At 37.9% G+C, this 26,641-nt stretch overlaps 1 pseudogene; it reads left to right on the top strand.

The window, feature by feature from the left end:
• Window positions 1–22,105: 22,105 nt before the first annotated feature.
• Window positions 22,106–23,627, top strand: LOC111165434 (cytokine receptor-like factor 3 pseudogene; annotated as a pseudogene).
• Window positions 23,628–26,641: the final 3,014 nt, after the last annotated feature.

Here is a 26,641-nt window from a genome sequence, read left to right as displayed (position 1 = left end):
GAATTATAAACAAATGGCTCTGGGATTTTATCCTCCCTAGAAGAGCAAAAACATAGTTCTTGGAGATAAATCTCTCTCTTGAGGTCTCTATTCAATCATTCTTTAACGTTCAATATTTATCCTTTGACTTACTCAGAAGGCCATAATTAAGTAAAAATATTTTCTCTAAGTTCCACATTAGTGTGCCCAAGGGTTCAATCTCCAGTCCACTGGTCATTTCATGCTACAAAATCTGCCTAGTGCTTTTCATGCACCAAATAACACGATTACCGTTGAGTACTCAGTCTCTCTCTCAACGCAAAACTGTCCCTTTAGCTTTAGATTTTCAATCTAAATTTCCAGTTGACATCTCTATGGAAATGTCTTTGGGACACCTGAAACCCAGTATGTTCCAAAATAAACCATCCACCTTCCTTTCCTAAACCAATCAACTTCAGTTTTGGATACCTACATATGGGGACCACAGAGTCAAGAAGTGAAGAGCTTGATAATCTCCTTTGTCTTCTCCAAAGTATGGTTATGTCGTTCATTACTACTATTTCCTACCACATAACCATTTACAGTTATGTCCTCTTAAGTGTCTACTGAGCACCTACTGTATGTCAGGAACTAAGAATTCAACAGTGATCAATGCAATCAAATTCCTTGCTCACAAGGAGCTTATTGCAGTAGAGAAAGAGAGACAGCAGACAAACAAGCAAATGATAACGTAATATTACAGATAGAAAGAAATGTTATGAAGAAAAATAAAGAGATCCAGGTATTTCTATTAACTATAACACCAGACAGGGTTGTGTTGGAATATATCAGCTTTGACCTCTGAAACAGAACAGTTGAGTCACACAGAAAAAAAGATAGATCATTTCAACCAAACATCATTCCTCAAAAATATGGTTCTTACCCCAGATATAAACAAGACAGAAATGCTTGTGTTTTGAGGCAGCCAGAGCCTGACACTACCTTCCTCCAACCTCTTCCACTGTACATCCCAAAAGGAGAGTGACCCATGCACCCTTGAGTATCAAGGTGGCATAGAAAGCTGAAGAGACAGGAAAAGATATGAGAACACAGCAGTTTGGGACTTACAGGTTTTTCATGCAATTCCTTTAGAGAAATAAGAATTACCACCAGCTTTCTAATGCACAGAAAGAAATTCATCATATTTGTGTCAGAGAAGCTCTCTGGGTTTGACCACGTATGTCAAACACAAGGAACTTGGCTGGAGCTATGCATCAGAGTGTGCCCTCCACCTCCATGCCCACTCATCTTAACATGTGAATGAAAAACTTATGGAATTCTCCAAGAAATAAAGTAGAAACTATGAAAATGGTGAGATAGATAATAAACATGATGGATAGAAAATGGATAGTAAGCCTGTGTGTAACTTGTGGTAAGGTAGGGAAACCTGGGTAAATGGGATAGAAGTAGTAATCAAAGGTAAAATGGAAATAGAAATTCTAGAGTGGAAGAATGAGCTAAAACCACAGTCAAGAATTTATTAGGTATTTGGTAATATCCATGAAAGGATACCAACACCTAGATCTACTCTTGTTAAAATAGTTAGAGTTCAAGCATAAAGAAAAAAAGTGAACATTTTCTCCTCCTTACACATATAGACCCTGAATATTAAAATTCTTCATCGACATTTTGGTCCTAAGTATGGGCTGTTCATATACAACCCTAGGAGGAATCATATGATTTGGAAGTGATTCAGGCAGGAGTGTATATGCACAATTGTTTGGGAGTGAAAATAGTTAATACAATATATTAATAATCTAGCAGAAGCCATAGGTTGATGAGGAAAATTGCTTCCAGAAAAACATGGTATATATCAAAAGTTGGGAAGGCTGAGAAAGCCTCAGTAATGTGTCTTTTCCCCTCTCTTCTACACAACAAACAATCTCTCTGAAACAAAATGGGGAAAAAAGTGCCTGGAGAAATAAAGGAGAATAATTATTAGAAAATACTTGTAAACAGACAAAGCTGGATTCTAAGATGAGAATGTAAAGTTATTTTTCTATATTTCTCTTCACTTTTCCTTGACAGGTCTTTATAAGTTGTAGTGCTATAGCTGTTTTCCATTTCTCTACCATTGCTTTTTGCAAACTCAATCCTAGATAAATCTCTCTAGATGATAGTGCCAGAACTGGATATTATCTGTAATATTCAGATAATTACTACCTCTAAAAAAGTGAATTGCAAAAATGACAACAATTAAGTCTCATCAGATCTGAAAGAAAAATTATTGCCTCAAGTGGACAGTTGCACACTTTGTCATATTTCCCTCATCAAAAATAAACCATTTTTCACATACTTGCTTTTGTAGCTTTTTCAAATCCTTCATGCTTGGATCTATTTTCTGGATTGATATTTCTTTCTCCCTGAATCTGAACATCAGTAGATTCTGACATATCCCTTAAAACACTAATACATCTTAGAGTATAATCTCCTTTGCGGCCTCTTGAATTTGATTCTGCACACTGTGAGAACTGTACACGAGATAAGGAAAAGTTTGGGCCAGAAACTCTCTATATATGTGGCCCAAATAAGTACTTTCCTTAAAAATATCAATCCATGCACTTAATTAAAACATCAAGCAGAATGAAAATAAATTGGTAATTAAAAAAATTTTAATTAGACATGTTGGCAATGTGTGGTAAAGATCTGAACCTCCTTATAACATTTTTAAAATTTTGAGAACAATAAACCATGAGTTTTCTGCAGCAGAGATTTCTGGTCTAGGGAAATTGGTAGAAGGGAATTTTCCCAGAGATGTACTCACCCGTATAAAATTGTCTCCTAAAGAAGTGGAATGCAGGGAGAGAACAGTATGCAGATAATACGTTGCAAGAGCAATTTCTTGCAGAAGGATCAAAATGTTTCTGTGAAGCTGCTACAGCTTCCTCTCTAAGAATAAAATTGCTTAGTCTTAAATGCAGAAGCACACACATGCACACAGAGCTTATAATACAGGAAATAGGGGAATGCAAAATAAAGTAATATGTTAAGTAAGGCTTGACAGGAAAGGTAAAATTCCCAAACAAAATCATAAGGTTTATTTCCCCTTTCATTTTCCTCTAAATTTGATTTCTCAAATATTTCAGATATCTCCGCTCATTTGGAGAGTTCAACTTTCTTATTTAGAGGCAGTTTTACTGTAGTGAACTTTCTAGGAGCCTGGACTCAACAATCACAGGTGTTTATCCATAGCAAAGACCAAGTGTCAAATCTACACTTCCACCTCCCTGACACACACACTAATGATGTGATCTCTCCCCCTCCCTGCTGGGATGGAGTCAAAAGGGGTCAGTGGAGAGACAAGACTTTTGTAATCACTCAATAGTAATGAGGCTACCTCCACTGCATTGCCAATAGAGACCACATGGGATGTTGGAACTGAACACCCACCCCTGTCAAGCAATAAGAAGAAGACTCTTATCCAACTCTCAATAAAGTCTAAAGAACCTGGGTTTCTATAGCCACCTGACATAAGGAGGTTGTGCCCTCCCCTCTGCTGCTGAACTAGTGTGAGAGAAATCTAGCTAAAATAGAAGGTTTAAATAAGATCTAGCCATAATACAAAAACTTCCAGGTTTCAATAAAAATGGTTTATCATACCAAAAACCAGAAGGACTCCAAACAAAATGAAAAGAGGCAATCAATCAGTGCCAATACCAAGATTACAGGGTTGTTAGAATTATCTGACAAAGATTTTGAAGGAGCCTTCAAAAAATGCTTCAGTGAGTGATTACAAACACCTGAATCAAGTGAAAAAAAAAATAGAAAACACCAAAAAGAAAGTCTCAACAGCAACGACAAAAATTAGAAGATATAAAGAAGAACCAAGTAGTTATTTTAGAACTGAAAAATATAATAATCAGTAGTAAAACTTAGTAGATAGGTATAACAGCAAAACAGAATTGTCTCCTAAAGAAGTGGAATGCAGGGAGAGAACAGTATGCAGATAATACGTTGCAAGAGCAATTTCTTGCAGAAGGATCAAAATGTTTCTGTGAAGCTGTTTCTTTTCAGAGAAAAGAAACAGTGAACTTAAAGGTTGAGCAATAGAAATTATTCATGTAAACAACAGAGAGAAAATAGATTGGAAAAAAATATCATAATCTTACAGAACTTTGGGTCTCTAACAAAGATCTAATATTCTTGTCATTAGAGTCCCAGGGGGGAGAAAGGAGCAAAAAGTATCCAAAGAAATAATGAATGAAAACTTCATATATTTGGCAAGAGACATAAACCTACAGATTCAGGAAGGTGAGTGAATCCCAAGCAGTGTTAGAAATTTTACTTCAACCATCAAATATACTTCAGAAAATTTAAGAGGAAAAGAAAAGCCTATTGTAAGTATCCATATTTTTGCTTACTGTGTTCTTTCTTCATGATTTTCCAAATTTCCTCCTTCTATCATTGCCTTTCTGTTTAGAGAACTTCCTTTAACCATGCTTTTAAGGTAGGTCTGCTCGTGACAGATTCTTTTAGTTTTCCTTCCTCTAAGAATACCTTGAATTACTTTCATTTCTAAAAGACATTTTCACTAGCTATAGAATTCTGGGTTGAATTTTCTTTCTTTCAGCAACTTTAAAAATGGGATATTTGCTTCTTGCTTCTATCGTTTCTGATGAGATCTCTTTTATCATTCAAATTTGTTTTCCCTTGTAAGTAAGACCCTATTATTTTTCCCTCTGGCTCCATTCAAACCATTTTCTTTGCTTTTAGTTTTCAGAAGTTTAATTTTGATATGTTTTGGCAATGGATTTCTCCAAGTTTATCCTAAATCTGTCAGAGTGGATCAAAAGACAAGAGCCAACTTTATGTTGGCTATAAGAAACCCACTTTAAATATAAAGGTACATATAGATTTATAAAAAGGAATGGATAAACATGCATCATGCTAACACTAACCAAAAGAAAGTAAAGGGACAGATAGGCAATACAAGTAGAGAGATAGAAATCCTAAAAAAGAACCAAAAAGAAATGCCAGAGTCAAACACACTGTAATGTAAATATAGAGCTCTTCATTGTAATGTGAAAAATGACTTTAATGGAGTTATTAAACTAAATACAACTGAGAAAAAAAATCTCCTCTAGAGGATATATCAATAGAAACCTTCAAAACTGAAAAAAAACAAAAAGAGAGAGAGAGAGAACAAAGACTAAAACTCAGAAAAGAATATCCAAGGATCGTGGGAAAACTACAAAAGATATAACTTATGTGTAATGGGAACACCAGAAGGAAAGAAAGAGCAAAAGGAACAGAAAAAATATTTGAAGCAACAATGAATGAGAATTTTCCCAATTTAATATCAGACAACAAACCACAGTTCCCAGAAGATCAGAAGGCATCAGTAGGACAAATAAAAAACAAAAACAGAAACTATACCAATACATATCATTTTCAAAATTCAGGAAATCAAAGATAAAGAAAAAAATCCCAAAAGAAGCTAGTGGGAAAAAGACATCTTACCTGTAAGGGAACAAAGATAGGAATTATATCCAACTTTTCAGAATGTGCAGCAAGAAAAGAGTAGAGTAAAATATTAAAAGTGTTGAGAGAAAAAAAAAACACCAACCTAGAATTCTATAAGTGAAATTGTCTTTCAAAAGGGAGGGATAAATAAAGATTTTCTAAAACAAAAATTGATGAAATCTGTTGCCAGTAGGCCAGCCCTGCAAAAAACGTTCAAAGAAGTTCTTTAAAGAGAAAAAATTACAGAGGTCAGAAACTCAGATCTACATAAAGAAAGGAAGAGCACCAAAGAAGGAATAAGTAAAGATAAAATTAAATTTCGTATTCTTTATTGATCTAACTGATAATAGTTTGTTCAAAATAATAATAGAATAATAGTAACAACATACTCAAACATGTATGATTATTTATATATGTATATATAAATGGCAACAAAGAGACAAGGGATAAGAGGGAGGAATTAGGATTATTTTGTTATATATGTTACTCATACTACCAATAAAGTGACATAGTGTTATTAGAAAGTGGTCAAGACCGCTAGAAAGTGGACTTGGATTAGTTGTAAACATAGATTGCAAACTCTAGGGCAACCGCTAAAAGAAGTTTCTAAAAAAGAGAAGTATAATTGATATGCTAAGAAAGGAGAGAAACTAGGATCATATAAAAGGCTCAGTTAAAACCACAAAAGACAGAAAAATAGTGGAAGATAAAATGGAAACAAAGAACAAGGGGAACAAACAGAAAACAGTAACAAATTTGGGAATATTGATCCAAATACGTCAATTATTACTTTTAGTATCAGTAGTCTAAATATACCCATTAAGAGACAGAAATTGTCAGAGTGGGTCAAAAAATAAGATGCAACTATATGTTGCCTACAAGAAACCCACTTTAAAAATAAAAACACATATAGATTAAAATAAGTGGAAGTTTGTACCTTTTGACCAACATCTCCCCATTTCCTCTACCCCCCAGCCCCTGGCAACCACCAATACACTCTCTGTTTCTATGAATTCATCTTTTTGAGATTTCACACATCATACTGTGTACCTTACACTTACACAATGTTATATGTCAATTATATCTCAATAAAGCTAGGGGTCCAGGGGGAAGCTAAGAAAATAAAATGAAATAAGAACTTCCTTGCATGCATTTAAAAAATAATAAAATTAATGGATGGAGAAAAATACACCATGCCAAGATGAATCAAAAGAAAGCAAGAGTAGCAATATTAATTTCAGACAGAGAAGACTTCAAAGCAAGGGAAGTTGTCAGGTATAAAGTAGAATATCACATAATGATAAAGTGGTCAGTTCTCCAAGACCTATCAATCCTTACCATGTATGCACCTAACAACACAGCATAAATTATATGAGGCAAAAATCAATAGAATTGCAGTAAGAAACATGAACCCATTATCATATTGGGAAATTCAACACCTCTTTATAAGTGATAGATCCTGTAGGTAGAAAATCAGTAAAGACATAGTTTAACTCAACACCATCAATCAACTGGGTATAACTGACATCTATAGACTACTTCATCCAACAACAGGAACATTGTTGGATCAAAAGGAACATTCACTAAGATAGACCATATTTCAATTTCACATTTCATAGGAGAATTGCTCTTAAGTCGGATGTACGCTCAGTCCAGTTACCTATGACTGAGTGAGGCAGAAGAAGAAAGAAAGAAAAGACTAGACTCTGAGAAATGAAGTAATATATAAACCATCCTAACAGAATACATATAGCTTAAAGCTTCTTGGTGACACAATTGAAAGCTCAACTTCCAGAGTCCAACTGATGCAACAAGACAACCCTGGGAGATGTCTCACTGGTCCATTTCTATAACCCTGTGGTGACTTCCTCAGCACCAAGTTTGGCTAAGGATACCCCTCATTTTAATTCTGAAGCTCATAGTTCTTAGCATGATCCTACCTCAGACATCCATACACAAAGAATTGAGCCATTTTCCTTTCCAACTGTGGAAGCAAAAAGGGTCTCATTATGCCACATTTTGGGGAAATTACAGAGTTATCATCCGCTTTTCCAAAAGCTACTACTATCCCATTTGTCTTCAGTAGATCCTTTGTACTTCCTACCTTTTAGCTCCCTAAAGGTGATCTGCTTTCTCAAGAGTGGCCGAGATAATATTTCTGTCAACACTCCATCAGGAGCAGGGATAAAAAAGGAATACATGTTGAATTATCGATATGGCATCCATATGGCATATTGCTCAATATGTTTGAAACAGACCATTTTATGGCTCTGCCTATCAGATCCTAGTTTTCATTCAGAGCTCCTTCTACAGGTGACCATGAACACTGTGGATAGACCAAGACATAGTGAGCCATTTAGCAAAAAAACACATTTTGAGGTTCAAGAAATAGACTCAAAGATTATGAAAAGGCCAAAGGTTAGGCTTTATTATGCTGATTTAGAATGGAGTTAAAGATTTCTAAAGAAACAGTTGATTTCTCACCTGAGAATGACAAAGTAAGAGAATGTTGCAGAAATATCTGTGAAGTTCACAGTTTTTTGTGCCATCTGTTGGCAATTAATGTGATTCATTGTAGAGGTATAGCAATCCAGGGCCAAGTTCCATTTGCAGAAATGAACGTATTGCCCCACCAGTGGCATTCAGAACAGAATATTATTAGTGGCAGTCTTAATCTGACCTGGACTGGAGGTTTGCTTGGAATACAAAATCTTCTCAGTCATGAGATTATATGTAAGCCAAGAGCACCACTAGAAAAATGAAAAGAAACTATAGGGTTGTGTAGCTTCCAAATCTCTATTGTAAACTGCCCCAAATCAATTTAGGCTTTTTTCATCGTAAGATACTTTCTGGTAAATGTCCAAGCTACCAATGATTACTGGGCTTGCTAGCAGGTGGCATATTATAAGCTAATCATGCAAGACGTTCCAGACAGGCAAACTTATAAGCACTTAAAAAGAACAATCATGAGACCTCCTCATCCTCTGTCCTAGCAGACAGTGGCAAGCATCTTTCATGAAAGTTTCATTCCAAGGTAAATATAACAACATTTTGACAGCAAGTTCAGCTAACCTTGTAGTCAGATCAGGTACCAGAATCTTCTGTTAAGTGGAGAGACACAAGACCAAATGAGTTTTACATTTATTTTGGGGTGCCACTCCAGAAGCTACTGGGCTGCCCAGATTCTTATATCTAATTCCCAGAAGGGCAAAGGTGCCTGTATAAATATTTCCAATAAACCATGTGTTTGTTCATTACTCATTTCACCAAAGCAAATTTATTTCTTACATCTCTTATGCTAATTTTAACAAACTGCCTACTACAGTGATTCTCAAATTAAATATTCACAGAATCCACTGGGAGTCTTGTTTAAATGCAGACTCTGATCCATTATGTCTGGGTTGAGGGCCTGAGATTGTACATTCTAACAAGCTCATAGGTGATGCCTGTTATACTGGTCTCTGGACCACACTTTGAATAGCAAGAGGCTAGTTCAGATTTAGATGGTGATATTGAAGTACCTGCTTGAGTCTCCTCTGTCATGTGAACTTCTAATTAGGATCTTTAAAATGCTCACTAACTACTTTTGAGATATGAATTTATTTTTTTATTTGTTATTTTTTATTTTATTTATTTTTAAATTTTATTTATTTTTATTTATTTATTAGTTTTTGGCTGTGTTGGGTCTTCGTCGCTGTGCGTGGGCTTTCTCTAGTTGCAGCGAGCCGGGGCTATTCTTCCTTGTGGTACTCGGGCTTCTCATTGTGGTGGCTTCGCTTGTTGCATAGCACAGGCTCTAGGTGTCTGGGCTTCAGTAGTTTTGGCATGTGGGTTCAGTAGTTGTGGCTTGCAGGCTCTAGAGCACAGGCTCAGCAGTTGTGGCACACAGGCTTAGTTGCTCCGCGACATGTGGGATCTTCCTGGACCAGGGCTCAAACCCGTATCCCCTGCATTGGCAGGAGGATTCTTAACCACTGTGCCACCAGGGAAGCCCGAGATATGAATTTAAATACGAAATATCAAGTGTTTAACACTTATTTTGGTGTAAAATTAATATTACTACATATGTACATATCACACAGCTTATAATGATGCATTCTCAAGTAAGGTAAGACAATATAATAGTCTACCCAAATGGAATGGGTACCCAAATAAATCTACCCAAATCTACCCAAATAAAATGCCCATTTTATTAAAAAAAAAAAGAGAGAGAAAGGGATAAAGAAAAAAGATGAGTGCCACTAATCAGTGTAAGATTTTATGTAAGGGCTTCCCTGGTGACGCAGTGGTTGAGAGTCCGCCTGCGGATGCAGGGGATACGGGTTCGTGCCCCTGTCCAGGAAGATCCCACATGCTGCAGAGCGGCTGGGCCCGTGAGCCATGGCTGCTGAGCCTGCGCATCCGGAGCCTGTGCTCCGCAACGGGAGAGGCCACAACAGTGAGAGGCCCGCGTACCCCCCCAAAAAAAAAAGATTTTATGTAAGCTGTGCCTACATGGCTCCCTTTTTTCATGGCAACCTGAGAATTTCCAATACAGAACAAAATAATTAATCACCTGTCTTCCAGCCCAAACATGACGTGCTAAAGCATTAGACTGTATTTTTTCCAGTGGGAAAGGTAAGCCCATTGGATGACATTTTGTAATGAGATTAATTTGTTAATAGGCTTGCACCTAAAAGCAATGTTTCTACTCATTGCTGCTGGAACCATGTATGAATTGACAATATTAAGCATCCATCAACATTAAGTACAATAGGCTCCCTTGATACCAATATGCACTGTTTACACCATTTCCATCTAATCAAATTATATGAATCCTTTCCCAACCAACTGAAAATATATATGCTTGTACAATATAATCTCTTAAAATATTATTGCTTTGTTTTGTTAATAAGAAAATATATTTTCTGTCATTAGGCATGGAAAGACATATATATGTATATTCATATCTGTTGATAGTTATGTTGTACCTTGATAATATCCTGATTGCAACTCAAAGTCTTCATTAAATGGTCTCAGATTAGTAATTTCCAAACAATTCAAGGCTTTGACTCTTATTCCAAGAAATTCAGAAAGCTTTGCATTTAGATTTTTTTTTATCACTTCATTCCCATCTCTGACTTAATCAGGTAGCTTATGATCAAGACAATTACTTAGATTAAATTCTAAAATAAAAAAATTTATACTGATCTCATATTAGTTAAGCACTTATACTAAAAACTGGGAAATAAATACAAATAAGATATGAACATGAACACTTAGAAACTCATAATCTGGAAAAAGACAGATATAAATAAATTTTAACTGATCATTGTATAAAGTGAATTAAATGCCATTATGAGGTAGTACCAGATGATGTAATATAAGGAATAATACAGGGTAAGAAATAATCAACTGTTTGGAGAAATAAGGGAAAACCTCAGAGTTGGTTTCATTTTCTGAGCCTTGAAAGAAGAGTAAGGGGAATGCAGAAAGTTGAGAGGAAGGAGAACATTCTTGACAGAAAGAAAACCCATGAAAAAGAAAAGCACAATATCGTAAATGTGGCAGTGTATCCAGAAATTGTCAAGGTTTGGCTAGCGATAGAAAACCAGAAAGCCAAATACTGCCACAGCTTAAAGAACCTAGTGCACAAAGTTAAGGAACCTGGACTTCATCCAGAAAACAGAATTTATCTAAAGAAAGTTTTAAAGAAGAAAAATGATAGTGGGAAATGTGATTTTGAGAAAGGCAACTCTGTGATAATATGGATATTCAATTAGTGGGGAAATAGACTGAAGACAAGGAGAGCAAGGATAAAGCAAATTCAATGGCTTGAATGGGACATTGTGAGGCTGATTCTGGATCAGATTTAGATGGCAATATTGGCATGGCAATGGACACAGATTCCAGATACCAGGAGACAGCCTTGACAGATATGAGTGCTTAGATATGAGGTTGAGAAACTCTTTGAATTTATATAATGTAAGATATAGTTTTGATTGTTCAATTATGCCCTAATGTTTGACTTAAAGTCTGATACTTCCAACCTCATCCTTCCTTCTATCCTCCTTTTTGAACAAGTTGGCTTCTCTAGGTATTGGAATAGCAAGAAAACAAACTTGACAGATGAATCACACCACTACAATCCCTACTATAGCCCACCTTGCACATCTGCCATGTATGATATCTGAATTGTCCTAGGACTTAAGTAACTTCATCTATATCCTGCAAGAAAAGTTTTGAAGATGAAATGTAACTATAATTAACCCCCTCCTGCATCATTTAAGATTGTATTTTGCTGTGTGCAATCGCAACCTGAATACTGTGAATAAACCCAAGAAGGGTTAATTAAAAAAACACAGTGCTACAGGTTTTCACAATTTCAGAGGGTCTCGTACATATTGTATCCCTTAAAATTGTGGTCCAGTGGGTCTCACATGCAAAGGCTGCAATGTGGATGGAGCCCCTCGGGTACAATGTGATGGTACTCAGAGTCAGGGCTGATAGAACTGCTTGAGTTCCATTTTCCTGCTCTGCCACCTCTAGCATATGCTTTCCTCCTGAATGCAAGGTGATTTCTGCAGTTTCAGGGATTATGTCCACATTCAGGTCAGAAATAAAGCAGAACCGAAATAGATAGAAACCTTCTCCCCTAAAGTTTTTGACTTTGGGCAGGGGTGGCTGGGAGAGACAACCCATCCAGGAACATTTGCTTATTTATCTCACGACCAGACTGATTTGCATTGCCTTCAATAGCTACAAAGGAGTCTGAGAAAATCAGTATAGAGTTGCCCAGAGAAAATCAGGATTGTTAGTAAAGAACCAGGGCATAAGGATGTTAGATAGACAACAGGGTTCACTGTACCCAATAACCTGAAATCAGACACTGTCTGAAGAGACCACAGATGAATCGGGCTTGAAAACATGAGCCCCACACCCAATCCAGAATGTCCTCTCTGGTTTATCATCTATCATCTTATATACTTTATATATTTATTTTATTTCTTACTTGAAAAGAAGTTTGATGTGTGTAGGAATTTCTGTCTCTTTGATTATATTCTGTATTTCCCAATGTTTAGAACTGTGACTGGTACAAAGTAAGTACTTAATATTTGTTACATGAGTAAATGAATATTCATCCCAGCCAGGGACTCAATGGATCTGAGCTCTCCCTTGCAACGTGGAGGAAAGTGCATAAGAGCGGAGCCCAATATGTACTGCGGAGATGTCCATGTTTACATCCTTGTAAAAGTCGTTGAAACTTTAAAAAGAAACTTTCAAAAAGCTGATCCATAAGCGTGGCCTCACAGCTACCATTAGAGGATTCTGTAGTTTAAAAAAAAAACAATTAGAAGATGGAACTAAAAATAATATAAGTTCTATAACCCATGGAGCTTAGAGCAATTCCCCAAGGCAGGACTCCAGCAAAAAGATACAAGGATAGAAATTGCCACCAGGAGGAGCTACTGAGAGATCTTACTTTTCCAAATACGCCATTAGGAGGAGCAGATGCCCTCCAGCCAGGAAGACATCTTGATTTGGAGATTTCTGCAGTTCTCTACTAAAACCAAGTGATTACTTTCACAAGAGGAGAACATTGACTCTGATTTTCTACTTTACATGAATGAGAAGAGTTGAGGGATCAAGATTCATTATGTACTTTACCGAAATGAGAGACTATCACTTTCCCACTAGCAAACTAAGTGATCTGCGAAGGTCTGTGAGGTCTTTTCCCCACAGAGGAGGGAAGAATTAGAAACACAGAGTGAGGATTCCCTGAATAGAAAGATGCAAAAGAGAAATGTGACACTTAGATTCATAGCACAGAAGGTCCAGGCTAGGGATTGTTAGGAGAAATGAACAATCAGTGTGCCAAGTCACTTACAGGTAGAGTATGAGATCTTGCTCCCTAAAGATTTACCAGGTGAAAATGCTGGAAATCAAAATCTTCAGTAATATGAATGAATAATCTATTAACTACCTCTCATAATGGGCTAGTAATTGCCTCACTTTTGGTCTGAAAATTGCCTTGAATTAAACTAACCAACTGTAAAGATGTGTTATAAGGGTAAAACTATAAAAATTAAAATACATGCCTTCCCATTACAAGTGAGTTGAATGAAATTGTTATATAGATACTCTGGGATTTCACTTGATTTGATGTTTTAGGGATTAAAAAGAATGCATTAGAAGAAATTCTGTGCTTGTTAAATTCCATTTAAAATGACTTCGCTGCTTAATTTTATTGGCCTATTAAGAAATTATCAGATAGTATTTTATAAAATCAGTGTATGCACCTCAAATGCAATTAACATTTTCTCCACAGATAAACAAGATGCATATTTTCTGCTTCTAGGTTCTCAGAACTTGATAAAATAAAAGTAAAATTGTGTACATAAAAATAGAGTTGTCAACATTGTAGATATTAAAATGTGTGTATATATGTATGTAATATAGGTATTAAATATACATATTAGATAACATTGGAGACTTGGCATTTTGCAGTCTAAAAAGTCCTAGACTCACAGAAAACCATGTTCAAATTCCTGAGATATCATTTTCTCACCGTGTGACCTTGGGTAATACACTGCATATTTCTAAAATCTAGTTTCCCAATCTATGAAATGAAGAGCTGAATTCTTTTAAGTAGTTAAATGATTTAGTGGGAAAACCAAGAAAATGTGCTTAGCATACTGCCTAGCAAGCAGCCGTTTCTTGATAATTGTTTGTCAAATATGAAACAAACATAAAACTTGGGGCAAGTAAAACAAAGCCATCCTGACCAGCTTTTTCTATTTTGGGATATGAAACTCCTATGTATGAGATTTGATGAGCCATGAAAAACTTCCCACCTGGAATTATTTCCCCTCTTGACCCTGTTAATGGCTTAGAAGACACCATGTCATACTTTCAGTTGAATTAAGGCAACCAAGCCACATTTTAAAATTCATATGTTCAGTATCTCTAATAGACAGAATATTGGCCTCCATGCCCTAACCTGTAGATATGGCAAAAGAGATTGTGCAGATGTGATGAAATTAAGGACCTTGAGATGGAGAAATTACTTTAGATTATCTTGGTAGGACCATTCTAATCCTTAATCAGATAATTTTTCCTTAATCAGAGAATTTTTCCAGGTCAGGTCAGAGAGATGAGACAAAAGATGGAGGAGGAAAGATACAAAGTATTTATTAAGTTCAACATGCCATTGCTAGCTTTGAAGATGGAGGTCAAATGCAGGCAGTGTCTACAAACTGGTAATGGCCTTCAGATGACAGCCAGTAAGAAAACAGGGATCTCAGTCCTGTAACCACAAGGAATCGAATTCTGCTAACAGTATGAATGGATAAGAAACAGATAATACCCCTAGAGTCTCCAGAAAGGAGACTGTGCTTTTAGCCCAGTGACACTCCTATCAGACTTCTGACCTATGGAGCGCTAAGATAATAAATTTGTGTTGTTTAAGCTTTACATAGTTAGTAATTTGGCCTCACCCAGAGAGAAGTCTAGTCTTTGACCTCACCTATTAGGTAGTAATCTCTAGGTCCCTGGAATGTCCTGTCTGGTAAAAGTGTCTTTGTCTAACAATGTGATTTATTTGGATCACACAGCATGAGTTCCAACCTCTGAAGGAACTAGAGACTAAACATGTAAGCCTGACATCAGGGAGAGGTTGGAGCCTTAGAGTCAGCCACCCGGGCAATGTGCTATTGAACCTTATTAAAAACTCTGTATACTAAATCTTTGTGGGTGAGCTTCCCTGGCTGACAATACTTTGTGCATATTGTCACACATGGTGGCCTGGAAGAGTTAACACCATCCATGACTCAGTGCGACAGGAAGGCCAGAAGCTCTGTGTTTGGACCTCTCACAGACTCTGCTCTATGTGTCTCTTTCTTCGGTTAATTTTAATTTGTATCTTTTCCCCATAATCAATCATTCAGTTAGTAGTGAGTTCTGTGAGTCATCCTAAAGAATTATCAAACCTGAGTGACCATGGGGACCCCCAAATTCATAGCCAGCTGGTCTGCTGTAAGTGACCCTGGGAACTTCTAAACTTGTGGCTGGTGTCTGAAGTGAGGGCAGTCTTGTGGAGACTGTTCCCTCAGACTTGGCAGTTGGGTTAACTCTGTTCAACTTACTAAATTTTGTAGTAAGTCGTTTAAGCAGCAATAGAAAAGTAATACAAAAACTACTAATCATAAAAAGGCTAAAACAAATAGCTCACTGGGAGTACCTCACCATAAGAGGATGGACTTGGAATAGTAAATATCAATGGGGAGATGGGGCTGGAGAAGAGTAGAATAAAGCTGAGGGAACAAAGTGCCAGCATGAGGGTAGGACCACAGAGGAGAAGTCCACACTGATGCCGAAAACTTGGCCCCTGTGCACCTATGCCAATCAAATCCCAGAGACACAGTTTTGGGTGAAGTAGACAAGAATAGCTTTATCGCGTTGCCAGACCAAGGGGAGCATAGCAGGCTCCTTCCCTTGACAACTGTGTGTCCCAACCTACTAGGATATGGTGAGGAGTTTTATAGCAATAGTTCAAGGGTGGGGTTGCTCGTAAGATCAGGGGTGTGCGCAGGGCCTGCACTCCTTTAATCTGGTCTCAGGCAATCTGCTGAGTTTCTGTGGTTCTTAATCTGGCCTCAGGTGGACTTCCTGAAGAGCTTCTCTTGTTCTTTAATCTGGAATGAAGAATGCTGACATCTTCCATTTGTTGGGAGTTTTAGTTCTATAAAGAGCTTAGAAGATACTGTTATGTGTATCCCTTGAGGCAGAACCAGGACTCTGCTCCAAGGCTGCACTATTTTTTCTTGGCTGTTCCTCCCCTATCTCTGCATCCCCTCGCATCTCTGATTAGCAACAGTTTGAATCTGCCCTTTGTGACTCAGGGGAGGTCATGGAGGCTGGAGTCTTTTCACTATAAACAAGAAATGGGGGACATGGAAAGGCTTCCATGCCCCGGTGTCCCATAGTGTCCTGCTCGGTTTCAACACTGGGTAGGGGACAGTGCAGCAGAAGGAGTCATCCTAAGAATATTTAGTGAGGGAACAGAAAGGCTTAAGGGATACTGTCCAATTATATTAGCCATAAGGGAGTTTCTGCCAGACAAAACAGAGAGTTTACTTCCCAGGCCCTGCTTTACAAGTAGAGGTTTAAGAAGTCTCTCCTGGGTGCAATTACTGGTGAATAAACCTCAGTCCCAATACAGCAAAAGTAACCTGTGCAGCCTCTTTCGAGAAATTCATTTTAAAATGATTTGGTGGTAGGTAAGGGGTTCATTTTTCGATGTATTGGCTTTCCTAGTATCCTCAGTTCAATTTATTATGCAGCCATCATAGGCCCCAGGATGCTTTTCTGTTGGCCTTGTGGCAGTGCTGGATAAATTCCAGTATCAACCATGCAAAATGGTTTCTCTGAGTTTGTATGGATTTAGATCTTCTAAAGAGTTACATTTCCATCTTATTGATTCATATGAAAATATTTCAAACAATCACAAAAGAAAATGTTTCTTCCAAATTCCTCCTTGGCTATGTTGAACATTTATACAGTGTACAAAGAGCAAAAGGTAAACTTCATGTACATTGGGAACAGGTTGCTTTCCAAGTAACTCAGCCAAAGAGGAAGGATTTCTTGGGTTCACTGGGAAGTGGCCCAGAGCTAATCACTTCAGCACTCCAGATACGGCAACCTTCCTTCTACCACCTCTTACTCATGACACATCCTGATGATTTCATAGCTCAGAAAACCTTGATTCCAGCCCTTGAATGGAGAATCTTGCCACATCACTGCCAAGTTTTCTTTATGCCCCTACTTCTAAGGTGATTGACATCTGCTCACAAAAGCGGGCATCAATTATTAAAATCAGGATAAATACAATGCTGGTTATTACCTGAATCATACTAGACAAATTTAGAGATAATAGCTTAATCCAACTCTACTCTAACAACCTCTAAAAAATAAAAAGGATATCTTTTAGGATTGGTGAAACAAAATCAAGTAAGACTTTGGGTTTTAGGCAGTCACATCATCCTCTTTTATGAAGTTTTATTGGTTCTTATGGAGACTATTCCTTGTATATTATTTAAGACTTGTTTTCATCCAAATAAAAGGAGTGACAGGCAAGCAGCACACTCTCAGCGTATCAAGTGGAAAGTGATAAGGTTACAGAAAAGAAGCAGCACTTGGATATTCCAATTTGCACTTGTGAATGTGGCAGTGGATTGGATGTCTAGGTTATTCAGCCTCAAATTCAGTCCAGGCCTGCTTGGGCCGCAAAGCAAACCTCAGCAAATTTAAGAAAATTGAAACCATATCAAGGATCTATTCTGACAAAAATGCTATGAGATTAGAAATCAACTACAAGAAAAAAATGCAAAAAACACGACCATGTGGAGGCTGAACAATACTAAACAACAAATGGATCACTGAAGAAATCAAAGAAGAAATCAAAAAATACCTGGAGACAAATTTAAATGAAAACACGATGATCCAAATCCTATGGGACACAGCAAAAACATTCTAAGAGGGAAGTTTATAGTGATACAACCTTACCTCAGGAAACAAGAAAAATATCAAATAAACAACCTAACCTTGCACTTAAAGCTACTAGAGAAAGAAGAACAAACAAAACCCAAAGTTAGTAGAAGGCAAGAAATAATAAAGATCAGAGCAGAAATAAATGAAATAGAGACCAAAAAAATACTTTAGAAAAGATCAATGAAACTAAAAGCTGGTTCTTTGAAAAGATAAACAAAACTGATAAACCTTTAGCCAGATTCATAAAAAAAAAAAGAGAGGGCCTAAATCAATACAATTAGAAATGAAAAAGGAGAAGAGAAGTTACAACTGGCACCACAGAAACACAAAGGATCATGAGAGACTACTACAAGCAACTATATGCCAATAAAATGGACAGCCTCGAAGAAATGGACAAATTCTTAGAAAGGAGCAATCTCCCAAGACTGACCCATCAATAAACATGAATAGTCTAGGGCTGCTTTGGGAACAACTCTATGGCTTTGGAATTACCATCCGTTATTAAATGGTTATGCCAGAAGGGCACATGCTCTGAAATTGCTGTCAAAAAAGAAGTGATAGGTTTAACTCACCCAGTCTTTTTCATTTTCTCATTCTTCTGGGACTAAGGGAAGGGAAATACTATAAAGAGGAATTTTGAAAGCAGTTGGCCCTTTCAGGCCAAATAGGAAGCACTACTGACAAAGTATTAAATCTTAGTCAATACAGGATCCCCATGCATCATATCGGGTCCTATGCTTTCCTCTAAAGGGAGGAGGTAAAAAATCATTGGCCAAAACTAGGTCCAATATGTCTGCTGGTTTCCTAAGACCACTAGTTAAGCAAGACAATCTCCATACCCTTTTTAGAGCTGTTGACGTTTCCATGAAAAGGTCCTTACAGAAAACAGCCAGATTCCCAACGTTCTCCAGAGATATGCAAGGGATTTTGTCTCTACAGATCCTTACCTATTTCAACTCCAACATCCCACAAAAACTGACCTGTGTTGGGATGGCTTGTACGTGGTGAATTTCTGTCATTCCCCCTCCTATATCCACAACCATCATTGCTCCTCAGTAGAGCACAACTGCTCTCAGAGCCCTTCTCAAAATAGTACTCTGTCTTTTTTACCTCCCTTGAGATCCCAGAACAAAATAAAGGCCTGAGTGAGCAATTTACTCAATACATCGTGTTCTGTTTTAGCTATGGCTATCTAGACCACCTTGGGAATCCTCCTGACTCTTTTTAAAAACAGTGGCTGTAAGAATTAATACAATTTCTAAATGGAGACTCACAAACTTTCCACAAGTGGTGTAGGCACTTGTCAGTATCAATTTCATATTTTACCAAGAAGGATTTGATTAGATGTCATCTCAGAGTCAAGGACAACTATATTCTTCCTCTGTTGAGGATCAGAGGAGGCAGAGTGTAGAGGTGGTGATCTCACATTTTATGCTTGGTGGGTCAAGTGTGCTAAGAAACCAGGTGAAGGAAAAAGCTACTGACTTATGGGTGAGAACCTGGACGCTCTGACTCTCACTGTCTATGACAACTCACTCTGTCTCATCTCTCATACCTGCTCACTAAGACTTTTATTCCTGCTTATAAAATGGCTCTCAAATTCATCCCTCTTTGCCCACTGCCTAATAATCCTTCTAACTAAGAGACTGTATCAACCTCTTACTGGTTACTCTTAGCTGCAATTTCTATCATCCTCTGCCGTCCAGTCAACCATTTGAAGCACATTCAAATCCTCTGAAGTATGTCACCTTTTAATTTGTATGCAAACTCCTAAACCCGGCAAATAAGGTCTTCTAAATTCTGGCCTTCATCTCTCAGCTCTATTTCATGCTCTCATTCTAATTCTTATCCAAAGTTATTTACTGCCCCTGTACACATTGTGCCCTTGGGACTTTCCCTCTGCTATTTCCTTTCCTAAAATTGCTCCCTTCTTTCTTCCTTTCTAACACCCAAATACTATGCTTGGATCCAGATCACACTCTGGCTTGACCATGAAGCATTCCCTGATCCTCTGTCCTGGGACTGCTCACTCCTTCCCCTGTGCTCTCTTAGCAAATCAGACTGCATTTTTCGTATAGTCTTGATCACACTGTCCTTTATTTTATCATTCACTACCTTGTGAACTAAGAGAATATAAAATTATTATCTGATATAACTCAAGATCTGTCACTGCATGCGTACAAGACTGGCACATGATACAAACACAATAAATATTGCATAATTCACCCTGATGCTCTAGCTTTCCCATTTTGCTACCTGTGTGTTTATTTACAGAGGTTTTATGGGGTGGTGGTGAAGAGTTCAGCCACTGGGAACCAAACTATCTGGATTTGAATCTTGGCTCTGTCCCCTAATAGCTGTGTGATCTTAGGGAAGTTATTCCATGAGGATAATAAAGACCTCACATGGTCATCACAAGAATTAAATGAGCTGATATGAGTAAAACATTTAGAACAGTGCCTGGTACACTCTTCAATATTCAATAAAGGTCACAAGTTCACTTAGCTAAACTCTCCCTCAAGCCTGTGATCATTGACTAACAAAGGGCAGGGTGGCATGCTGTGCAGAGCTTTTGTTCAGAATGAGTCCTGGAGCGAAGGGGTCTGGACCAGAAAAGATCTAGCAGATTCTGCCATCTTGGGAAACAATGAGCCAGGATGACAGAGTCCACTAAGACAGAAAGGAGTAGGCAGGTCTGAATGAGCAGAAACCAGAGACCAGGAGGTCAGAGTCTGCAAGGGTGGCTCCATGAGCAGCTGGGAAAGCGCCTAGTCCTAGGGCAGAGGTGGCTTGCTGTCTGCTCCACATTTGCTTTCCCTTCCAGGAGCAGGCAGACCTGGAAACTCAGGCAAATAACAGAGCTAGAGAAAACCAAAGGCCTTCATCTGGCCGTAGCCCTGTGGAGGCAAACACAAAGATCCAGCCCATCTCATGCAGATATAACCAGAGGATATGCAGTTCACACAGCCCCTGGGTTAATCCCTTTACAGACAAATCAGTGACCAACTCAATCTACATTAGGTTAACCCTTTTTTTTGTTTTGTTTTGCTGTACGCGGGCCTCTCACCGCTGCGGCCCCTCCCACCGTGGAGCACGGGCTCCGGACACGCAGGCCCAGCGGCCACGACCCACGGGCCCAGACGCTCCGCGGCACGTGGGGCCCCCCCGGACCGGGGCATGAACCCGAGCCCCACCGCATCGGCAGGCGGACTCCCAACCACTGTGCCACCAGGGAAGCCCAGGTTAATCCTTTTTTTAACCTCCAAATTTATAGGTCATCAGTCTAGACAAGGTATGAGCTGTGAGAATGCAACACAAAATGGCAATCCATGGCAATCCACATCCTTTAGTGCCTAACTCATTTTCTCCTCATAAAACATTCAAAGCATTTTACATTATTACTTTATGCCTGAGTCATAATATTGTTAAAGCTTACAAAAATCATTTCAGTGTTAATTCCCCTGACTCAGCTTTCTTAAATATTCTTCCTCAGAAGTTGTATATAATTTAACCAGAAAAGGTGGTTTTTTTTGTTGTTGTTTTTAACCAACTGAAGTAATCAGAAAACAGATGAAGTAAGGAAAATAAAATAACTGCTAGGTGAATGCAGGGTTTGAAGTTGGGAGCTAGGAGCTTCACTCACTCATTACGTTGCTATAAAATGACCATTTGACCTGGCCCTTTGCCCCACCAGATATCCCTACCATCTACCACAGGCTGAGCCGTGCCATATGCCACCAAATGAAATTATCATTTTTATTATTCTCTCATCAACAACAATGACCAATCAATCCAGAATGAGCAAAAGTCATGTTAAAGGCAACTCCAATATAACATATCAAAGCAAAAGCATTTTGTCTTTATTCAGAGTCCATTTATCTCTCAAAGGAGCTGCTTCAGGTGCTAGGCAGCTCAGCGAGGTATGGAACAGTCAGGAACCCATACCCACAACCACCGGCCATGTCACCTACAAAGAGGAGTTGGAGCCTGAGCAGCAGGAGGCCCATGAGAACATGGAGCCAACAGGAGCTGGTCCAGAAGTTCAGGGGCTGCAGGAGGCACAGAGGCAGGGCATGGATGATCATTTTTCTGAGAATACAGCCTATAAACTTCTCATGATTCTCAGAAAAGACCATGACTTGAAAAGGATTAAGTCATCATCCCAGATCAAAGAGACATCTTCCCAGAGGATGGTCCTGGAATAGCATTTTATTGATTTTAAGGGAGCCCTTAGGAAGCTCCAGTTTGAGCGGTTGGTCTTTTGCAAGAAGTAGACACCAATGAACAGAGTAGTAAGCCACTAGATGATTCCAGAAGTCAAAGAGCATGGAACTAACCCTGTAGAGGACAGTCCAAGAAAGAGAGACTGCCATTCTTGGTGGTGTATAAGAGCAGAGTGAGAAGCTGCAGAGCTTTACCAAAAGAGCCTCACACATTCAGTTGGACAGACTGCCAGAAGTGCCTTTACTGGATGATGTACGATGGCAACTTCCTAGTTGAATGACTCAGTTCTTAACATAGTGAAAAACTACATTTTAAACTATGGAACAGCAGCATCTCACCCACCAGCGCAGATACAAGAAAAAAATAGAAAACCCTGGTTGCATGAGTGTACAATGATGTAAGATGGATGATGAGTTTAGTGCCCAAGATGACAGGCTCCAGTCCCATAAATGTACTTCAAATCATTTTGAGGATGTATATGCAGCGCTGAAATGAACTTCATAGCATTGCTCTTAGAACCCAATTATCACTTCTGGTGGAGGAGATGGCTTCCAGGAATGGAGTCCTTGAAGCATCCCCCAAATAGGTCATCTCACATTGGTGCCTTATGAGTGGAAAGATGGCCTTGAAGGGCACTGTCTGAGCAATAGAAGAAGTAGAACACTCCAGAAAGATTCTGAATCCAACTCCAGCACCCCAAATTATTTCTGTGGACAGACATTAACATTTGGAGTTGAAACTGAGAGACAATTGGATGGGAGAGACATTATAGGAGTGTGGGCAGATCATAGAATGAATAAGAGTCTCTGCAGAAGCGTCAGACAGTGTGCATTAGTGCAAACAGTGCCATTTTTGAAAATGGAAAAGAAATGACTAATCAGTTACCTGCAGTTACTCCTGGGAAAGGTGGCTGATAAAACTGTCACATTTGACATTGAAACTGTGACTCTAGGAACCATCAAAATAACAAAGGCAGAAACTTCAAGCTTCAAATAATTATTAGCTTGAACAACAAGAGAAGTGTTTGTTGACTGCTTACTTGATGAATCATTCAGATCTCTTTATGTTGGATGTTAATTTTTCCAACCTGAATGGAAAGTGCTAGTGTTTTAGATTCTTGGATGACTAGCTTTGGTCTGCAGGGTTTTAGGGCAGCTGTTCTTAACCTGGTTTAGTTGTAATTGATACAAATAGTAGGATTCAATCTCTTGGGCTATTGGAAATGGAAAATACTTACTGGATTCATTTTGGAATATTTTAGCAATAAGATACTTAAATGTTGTAGACAAAACCATAATGCAGTCAATTTTATTTTTAGGATAGTGTTCATTAAAATATCATATCACAATAAAAATTGAATTGACTTTAAAAGTACCCATGTATAAAAAGGGCTATACCCTTCTACTGTGCTTCTTTTTAAAGTTGGTTATTAGAATGGAAAAAGTCAATGTAACATTATTTGATTAAATCTCCATATTTTAAGGATCCAAGACCATCTAAAGCTTAGAATAAAACAACAGGAATAGACGTAAAGAAGCCAGAGTTTGGTAATATATATTCATCATGTACTCTCCACATAAGTGTGTTGAGTGTGCTCTCCATATTCAGGTGTTTTGTAAGTACTGTTGACTTTTATCTTAGGTTCAGTAAAACTTTAAGTTCTAAAAACATTACAATTTTTGCATATTTTTAAATGCCTGACAAAACATCTGAAATAATCAAAGAATTTTCTTTTACTATTTCTATGCAATGTGATTCAAGATAGTCTAAAGGATTTTTATAGGGCAAAACTACTATGGAAGTGGTATGCACAGCAGTGTTAGCCATTTTATGTGTATGTCACGTGCACATGTGCTTATCCAGCCTCAGTGACATGCTTGCACTATTTGTAGGTTACGATTTGCAGTCCAGTTTAATGTCAATTTGACGAATGATATTTTAGTTGAATAAACAAGCACCATGGGGGAAAAAGAAATGGAGGAAAGATACAGGCTCTTAATTGCCTGGCTCAGAAGACACACCAACCACTTCTGCTCACAGTCCATTGGGCAATCTAGCCACATGACTCTAACTTAGATATTTTTTGAAAATTGAAACGTGTGTAATATATTTGAAGCATTTATTTCATGTATAGAAATGGTGGTCTTCGTTTACTAGGCCAGTCTACAGAAGTTTCTTTTCAATGGGATTTTTTTTCCTTTTCACTTGTACGAATACAGAAGTATTTTGAAAAGCAAGTTTAATTTTTTTAAGACATTCCCACCAACAGTGGAAGAGGGTTCACTTTTCTTCACACCCTCTCCAGCATTTATTGTTTTTAGATTTTTTGATAATGGCCATTATGACTAGTGTGTGATCATACCTAATTGTAGTTTTCATTTGCATTTCTCAAATGATTAGTGATGTTGAGCATCATTTCATGTGTTTGTTGGCAATCTGTATATCTTCTTTGGAGAAATTTCTATTTAGGTCTTCTGCCCATATTTGGATTGGGTTGTTTGTTATTTTGATATTGAGCTGCATGAGCTGCTTGTAAATTTTGGAGATTAACCCTCTGTCAGTTGCTTCATTTGCAAATATTTTCTCCCATTCTGAGGGTTGTCTTTTCGTCTTGTTTGTGTTTTCCTTTGCTGTGCAAAAGATTTTAAGTTTCATTAGGTCCCATTTGTTTACTTTTGTTTTTATTTCATTTCTTTAGGAGGTGGGTCAAAAAGGATGTTGCTGTGATTTATGCCATACAGTGTTCTGCCTATGTTTTCTTCTAAGAGTTTGAAAGTGTCTGGCCTTACATTTAGGTCTTTTATCCATTTTGAGTTTATTTTTGTGTATGGTGTTAGGGAGTGTTCTAATTTCATTCTTTTACTTGTAGCTGTCCAGTTTTCCAAGCACCACTTATTGAAGAGGCTGTCTTTTCTCCATTGTATATCCTTGCCTCCTTTATCAAAAATAAGGTGACCATATGTGTGTGGGTTTATCTCTGGGTTTTCTTTTTTTTTTTTTTACATATTTATTGGAGTATAATTGCTTCACAATGGTGTGTTATAACACCTGCTTTATAACAAAGTGAATCAGTTGTACATATGTTCCCATATCTCTTCCCTCTTGTGTCTCCCTCCCTCCAACCCTCCCTATCCCACCCCTCCAGGTGGTCACAAAGCACTGAGCTAATCTCCCTGTGCTATGCGGCTGCATAGCACTAGCTATCTACCTCACGTTTGGTAGTGTATATATGTCCATGCCTCTCTCTCGCTTTGTCACAGCTTACCCTTTCCCCTCCCCATATCCTCAAGTCCATTCTCTAGTAGGTCTGTGTCTTTATTCCTGTCTTACCCCTAGGTTGTTCATGACATTTTCTTTTTTCTTAAATTCCATATATATGTGTTGGCATACGGTATTTGTCTTTCTCTTTCTGACTTACTTCACTCTGTCTCTGGGTTTTCTATCCTGTTCCATTGATCTATATATCTGTTTTGGTGCCAGGGCCATACTGTCATGATTACTGGAGGTTTGTAGTATAGTCTGAAGTCCAGGAGCCTGATTCCTCCAGCTCTGTTTTTCTTTCTCAATATTGCTTTGGCTATTCAGGGTCTTTTGTGTTTCCATACAAATTGTGAAATTTTTGTTTTAGTTCTGTGAAAAATGCCATTTGTAGTTTGATAAGGATTGCATTGAATCTGTAGATTGATTTGGATAGTATAGTCATTTTCACAATGTTGATTCTTCCAATCCAAGAACATGGTATATCTCTCCATCTGTTTGTATCATCTATAATTTCTTTCTTCAGTGTCTTATAGCTTTCTGCATACAGGTCTTTTGTCTCCTTAGGTAGGTTTATTCCTGAGTATTTTATTATTTTTGTTGCAGTGCTAAATGGGAGTGTTTCCTTAATTTCTCTTTCAGATTTTTCATCATTAGTGTATAAAAATGCAAGAGATTTTACATTGATTTTGTATCTGCTACTTTACCAAATTCATTGATTAGCTCTAGTAGTTTTCTGGTAGCAACTTTAGGATTCCTTATGTATAGTATCGTGTCATTTGCAAACAGTGACAGCTTTACTTCTTCTTTTCCAATTTGGCTTCCTTTTATTTCTTTTACTTCTCTGATTGCTGTGGCTAAAGCTTCCAAATCTATGTTGAGTAATATTGGTGAAAGTGGACACCCTTGTCTTGTTCCTGATCTTAGAGGAAATGGTTTCAATTTTTCACCATTAAGAACGATGTTGGTTGTGGGTTTGTAATATATGGCCTTTATTATGTTGAGGTAAGTTCACTCTATACCTAATTTCTGGAGGGTTTTTATCATAAATCTGTGTTGAATTTTGTCGAAAGCTTTTTCTCATCTATTGAGATGATCATATGGTGTTTCCCCTTCAATTTGTTAATATGGTTTATCACATTGATTGATT

This window comes from Delphinapterus leucas, chromosome 13, assembly GCF_059928025.1.
Source record: "Delphinapterus leucas isolate spDelLeu-1000000601 "Yukka" chromosome 13, BTC_Dleu_Yukka2, whole genome shotgun sequence".
Lineage (NCBI taxonomy): Eukaryota > Metazoa > Chordata > Mammalia > Artiodactyla > Monodontidae > Delphinapterus > Delphinapterus leucas.
Note: the sequence above shows the minus strand (reverse complement) of the source record. Positions and strands in the feature narration are given on the sequence as shown.